Here is a 6,000-nt window from a genome sequence, read left to right on the forward strand (position 1 = left end):
AGTAGCGGAAGATACGAATAGCGAAGCCAAGCTTATCTCTGAGAGAGACGGCCTGCCTGGTAACAAGTCTCAGGACGTGACCATGGCAGGACATGGTGTGTCGGATACCCTGGTGTTGGTGATGAAATAAGAGTTTCTTAGTCCGCCACACACACACACACACACACACACACACACACACACACACACACGCGCGCAGCCTTGGGTCACGTCCGCTGCTGGAGGGGAAGGGGAGGTGAGGGGCAGGGTTGGGGGAGTAGATGGGGGTGGGTGGGGGGAAGCTTCGTCAACATTGTCGCCACTTTCACGCCATCCTGGCCAACATGCTGGCTACCCGGACGTGTTTGGGCTTCTGCCGGCTATTTGTGTTTTAGCTCACACCTATTGTACTTAACCGTGGTTTGGGAGGTCTACCTCCACCAGCAGGGTCTGGGACATAACCTTACGTATATCTTACGATGGTTTGGGAGGTCTTCTATCCCCACAGCTGGGTCTGGGACTTTACCTTACCTTACGTATATCTTACGATGGCTTGGGAGGTCTTCTTCCCCCACAGCTGGGTCTGGGACCTTACCTTACGATTACCTTACGATGACTTCGGAGGTCTTCTTCCCCCACAGCTGGATCTGGGACCTTACCTTACCTTACGTATACCTTACGATGGATTAGGAGGTCTTCTCCCCCACAGCTGGGTCTGGGACCTTACCTTACGTGTACCTTACGATGGATTGGGAGGTCTTCTTCCCCCACAGCTGGGTCTGGGACCTTACCTTACCTTACGTGTACCTTACGATGGATTGGGAGGTCTTCTACCCCCACAGCTGGGTCTGGGACCTTACCTTACCTTACGTATACCATACGATGGTTTGGGAGGACTTCTTCCCCCACAGCTGGGTCTGGGACCTTACCTTACCTTGCATATATCTTAACGATGGTTTGGGAGGTCTTCTTCCCCCACAGCTGAGTCTGGGTCGTAGCTGTCGTGTTGTTTCCTTGTTCAGTCAGACTATTAGAGGCCGTAGCTCGTAGACCTACGTTGTAGGCGTTTGTTAACACTGTTTTGCTTTCTAGTGTCTACAAGAAATGTGTTACACTCTCTTGAACCTCGGATTTTCATAGTGTTTTCTTATCACACTGATTGAACCTTCTGGTATGCGTTGGTTGAACTGTGCATTCTTACATGCTCGTCGTGCCGTTGGGGAACTGTGTACGAGGACGGAGTGCGGGAGCCATACTTTCTACAGTTTTCCAGTCGTAAATTATGTATATACCTCTCCCGTGTGGCGTTGTAGAGAGTCACTCACGTCCTGAGTGTGTTGCTTCGTTCCCAGTGCGTCGGGTGTCTTTACAAGTTTCATCGCTGCTAGTGGAGGAGGATCTGTGTGTACACCCGACCCCCTGCAGCTACGCCCTCTGTAGACGTGTGTGATGCCAACGCGCGACTCGGCAGAGCGCAATTAGCGCCATGAAGAGAGTCGTGATCGAGGCACACACACATCTCTCTGCCCATGAGCGTTGAGGAGAGAGAGAGAGAGAGAGAGAGAGAGAGAGAGAGAGAGAGAGAGAGAGAGAGAGAGAGAGAGAGAGAGGTGGATGCCGTTGTGTGGGGGTGAGGGAGTAGCACCTGCTCTCACAGAGGAGTGTCACACATCATTCATGATCACTGCTGCGGATTTTATGCTGTTGGGTCAAGACACGGACGCTGCTCGGGGCCTCCTTTTTTCTTTCCTGGAGCGCTGCGTTGTCGCTTGCTTCCTCGCCATGAACGTAGGGGTACAAGCCATCTTCGCTGGTCCACCAAGATGGCTCGGTTCTGTCTGTGTGGTCCTTGTGTGTTCCAGTGTTGAGGTTTAACATGGTTTATCCCGGCATCGTCAGTAATGATGGTGTGAGGCTGTGGAGCAGGGCGCTCGCGCGCGCGTCGTGCTGGCCGGCCGGCCGTCCGTCGTTTTTGTGTGGGTTCGCGTGGCGCCGGCAGCCGCGGGCACCACCCAACAGCCCTGGGCAAAACCTTTATCTAAATTGTCTGGGAAGATCAAGCAAGGCTTCATATCCCACCCACGGGACTGGGCGGCGGCGGCCAAGCACGGGATGCTGCGTGACCGGCCAATCAATACGCCGCCCACCGACCAATTGCTTACCCCCTCACTGCTGGACCAGCTGACTCAGGACCAGCTGGGACATGATTGCAGAAAACCCGAAATTGTTTCCTGGTGTACTTTATTTTTCTTTCATTTTAGTCTTTTAACTAAACCAGTTTTCGGTGTGTTCTGACACGGTATGTTGTTACACGGTGTGTTGTTACATGGTGTGTTGTTACACGGTGTGTTGTTATACGGTGTGTTGTTACATGGTGTGTTGTTACACGGTGTGTTGTTGGTGTGTGGTTACACGGTGTGTTGTTACACGGTGTGTTGTTGGTGTGTGGTTACACGGTGTGTTGTTACACGGTGTGTTGTTACATGGTGTGTTGTTACATGGTGTGTTGTTACACAGTGTGTGGTTACACGGTGTGTTGTTACATGGTGTGTGGTTACATGGTGTGTGGTTACACGGTGTGTTGTTACATGGTGTGTGGTTTCATGGTGTGTGGTTACACGGTGTGTTGTTACATGGTGTGTGGTTACACGGTGTGTTGTTACATGGTGTGTTGTTACATGGTGTGTGGTTACACGGTGTGTTGTTACATGGTGTGTGGTTACACGGTGTGTTGTTACATGGTGTGGTTACACGGTGTGTTGTTACACGGTGTGTTGCAGGTGTGTTCTGGAGAATGGATGTGTTGTGTTGCAGGTGTGTGGTGAGGAGGGGTGGTGTTGTGTACCAGGTGTGTAAGTGTTGGAGAGCTGGTGTGGTGATTCAGGTATGTAATCGTAGTGTGGACAGGTGGCTTTGTGTATCAGGTGTGTCAGGGTACCGAACTTTTGGTTTCATGTTTCAGGTGTGTAGGGTGGAGGCGATATTTTGGATGAATGTTTCGGGTGTGTAGTGTGAAGTATTTATGTTTCATGTGTGCGAGGAGTTAATGTTGTGTCAGGTGTGAAGATTCATCTGCCACACTGTATAGCAGGTGTGGAGAGGTGTTCATGTGTTTCAGGTGTGTAGTATCTACAACTGTCACGATCATGTTTTGTTTCAGGTGTGTAGTGTATGTGGAGACGCCATAACTGCCACATAAGGTATTCACGTATCGAGCTGTTTGTATGGGTACACCTGCCATGTGGGTGCTGATGGGGGCTTACACCTCCCACATATGTGTGTGTGTGTGTGTGTGTGTGTGATAACACCTGCTGTGGTGGTAATGGTAGGTATACCACACGTGTTAGGATGTTGATTTTAGGATCAGTTGTGTGTGATGGGCAAGGTTGATGGGTCCAGGTAGTGTTTGTGTTGGATTGGGCAAGGCTGGTGGGTCCAGGTAGTGTTTGTGTTGGGGTGGGCAAGGCTGGTGGGTCCTGTGTCCAGGTGGATGGTGTGTGAAGGATTATCCCCCTCAGTGCCTCCTGGGCACCCAGGGAGTCATGCACCCCTCCATCCTCAGGTTTGCCAGCATCACAGATCCCTTCTCCACAGCACTTCCAGGGCAGCAGTCATGCACAAGATGGACTTGATGTTAGGTCAACCACCTGTGTTTCCTCCGCTAGGCCATGTATCACCTGGGTAATTGAGAGAGTCGTGCAGCTCAGCGCCCTCGTACTAACTCAAGCTCATCCACCTCCTTCGCTTTGTTCCGCCTGCGTGGACGCACACGACTTCCGTCTTATTTAGTAAGAGTAGAGTCTTTCCAGCGGACTCTAGCATGACCTAGAGGGACTGAGGTGGACTCCCGTCAAGCCCCGCACTCAGTGAGCAGAGTCAGGAAGACTGGCTCGCGGCCAGGGGCGCAGACACCACACATGCTGAAGAATTTTCAAGATAATCGTGTAAGGTGGAGTGGCATCCAGTGATCTACATAACCCAGGACAACGTGGTTGCAGGGCAGGAAGATCATGCCTCCCTCAGGCCGCCTGGCTCGGGGAGGACAGACGGAAAGCAGACGTGATACACAGGAACTCCAGCTAAGTCTTTGATAATTGTGACTGTGGTATCGGTGCGTAGAAAAGGCGTTGGATGGTAAGACGGATATGCACCCGTTTGAGGAGGAGTCAAGCCATCTCCAACACTCCCAAGGTAAAAATGACTCAGGTCCCTAAGAACGTGTAATTGCGCCTCTAGTGTTTATCATTCTCATACCTGACACAGAGGTACACACAGACTGTAGCTTCATATCATCCTCTGCAGGAGGTACCACAGTATGGGATCTCATCAGTAGAAGGCATCGAGAAACTGCAGTCCTGAATCAAGCGTTCCTGGGGGGCCGCTGATAACAACATTTGCTTATGAATGAGGATAAGTGATGCGTCCCTTAACGTTATGAGGGAAGTGATGAGAGGGAGGGAAGTGATGAAAGGGAGGGAAAGAAGTACAGAACACAGCACAAGACTCGAGCGTCGCCCTACCTGGGAAGAGCCGTGTGTGAGAGAGCTCGGGTGTGGATGGAGGTTTGTTAGCGGACCTAACCAGAAACGGTCGCCTCTCTGAAGAAAGACGACAGGCTGGATCCTGCCGACCCACAAGACAAGAGAAGTAAAACCAACGGTGACGTTCCTCAGGAGACTTGATACTCCTCTGCTGCAGAGAACGTTGGTGTGTGTGTGTGTGTGTGTGCGTGTGTGAGTGTGTGCCAACTTTACCTTGAAGGAAACTGCAGTGTTGGAAAGTGTGTAAAGATCCTTCACCGCCGTAAGTAACACTGTCAAGGATCTCAACTACTATTAGGAACGACTGAAGATACTGACTTGGTGACCTTGGAGTGCAGACGGCCGAGCTATATCATGATTCTCGCGAGTGGAAAATCCTGGAAGTCCCAATCCTGGATGGCTCCCAATCTGCTCTTGAAGACGTGTATCTCCATATCGGCTCGACAGCCGTGGAACCGTGTGGAATATTACATGTGAGATCGAAAGATGTGATCAATACAGAGATGAAACCAAATGATCATGTTGCTCATCACATTCCCTGCGGCCATGGACACGTCGTGGACTTTTAAATAAAGGTTGTGGTTGTTCTGCGTCCACCAACAACCTCACTGATCACAGTAATAACACACACACCACCATGACTGTAGACTGTGCAACACATGGGTGTGATGACCTGACCTCTGACCCCACCCACAAGGGTTACGTCAAAGGCCAGGTCATCATCCCACTCAGAGTGGTTGTAGGGGTGGGTAATACGTGGTAATGTCAGGTGAGGTGTATGGCATCCAGGCTGTGGTGGGAGGAGTGGTGGGTGTGTGGGTGACCGGTGTGCTTCGTGGCGGTGGTCAGGTGCGCTCCTCACACAACTCTCGTCCTCATCTTGCCGGGCTGCCCCTCAACAGTATTGTCCTCCTGATGCTGCCGCTGCCACCGTTGTTGTTGTTGTTGTTGTTGGTCTTCTCTTTATTATCCTCCTTGTTATGGTACTGCTGCTGCTGCTGCTGCGTCTCGTCTTCGTTATCTCCTGCCCTACCCCTTGACAGCTCTTCGGTAGTTCGACATACATATATACCCCCTAGGATATATATATATATATATATATATATATATATATATATATATATATATATATATATATATATATATATATATATATATATATATATATATGTATTTATATATACCACAGGGATGGATGTACATACATGAATATATATCCTTGGGAGCCAGAGGCACACCACCTCACATGCGTGTTAAGTGTTGACGTCCTTGTGTTGTTGTCACTTTCACTGGGGTATTTGTGTGTGGAGCTGCCGCCTCTCATGACTGGGGCAGTGTTTGAGGGTCACACCTCATGACTGTGATAATATGTCCTCATATCACGGGGGGGGGGAGAACCCCCCCTCGTGATGCTCATAACTTGAGCCTATGAGGGGTCGCTTTTCACGGGGGAACCCCCACATGGTCCTCATGACTGGGG

The 6,000-nt window shown here is 50.6% G+C and overlaps 1 protein-coding gene across 1 annotated transcript in view; it reads left to right on the top strand.

The window, feature by feature from the left end:
• LOC139754511 (uncharacterized) overlaps positions 1-6,000 on the top strand; it is a 301,969-nt gene that overhangs the window by 41,992 nt on the left and 253,977 nt on the right. The gene's annotated exons all lie outside the window — the stretch shown is intronic.

This window comes from Panulirus ornatus, chromosome 17 (assembly GCF_036320965.1).
Source record: "Panulirus ornatus isolate Po-2019 chromosome 17, ASM3632096v1, whole genome shotgun sequence".
Classification (NCBI taxonomy): Eukaryota; Metazoa; Arthropoda; class Malacostraca; order Decapoda; family Palinuridae; genus Panulirus; species Panulirus ornatus.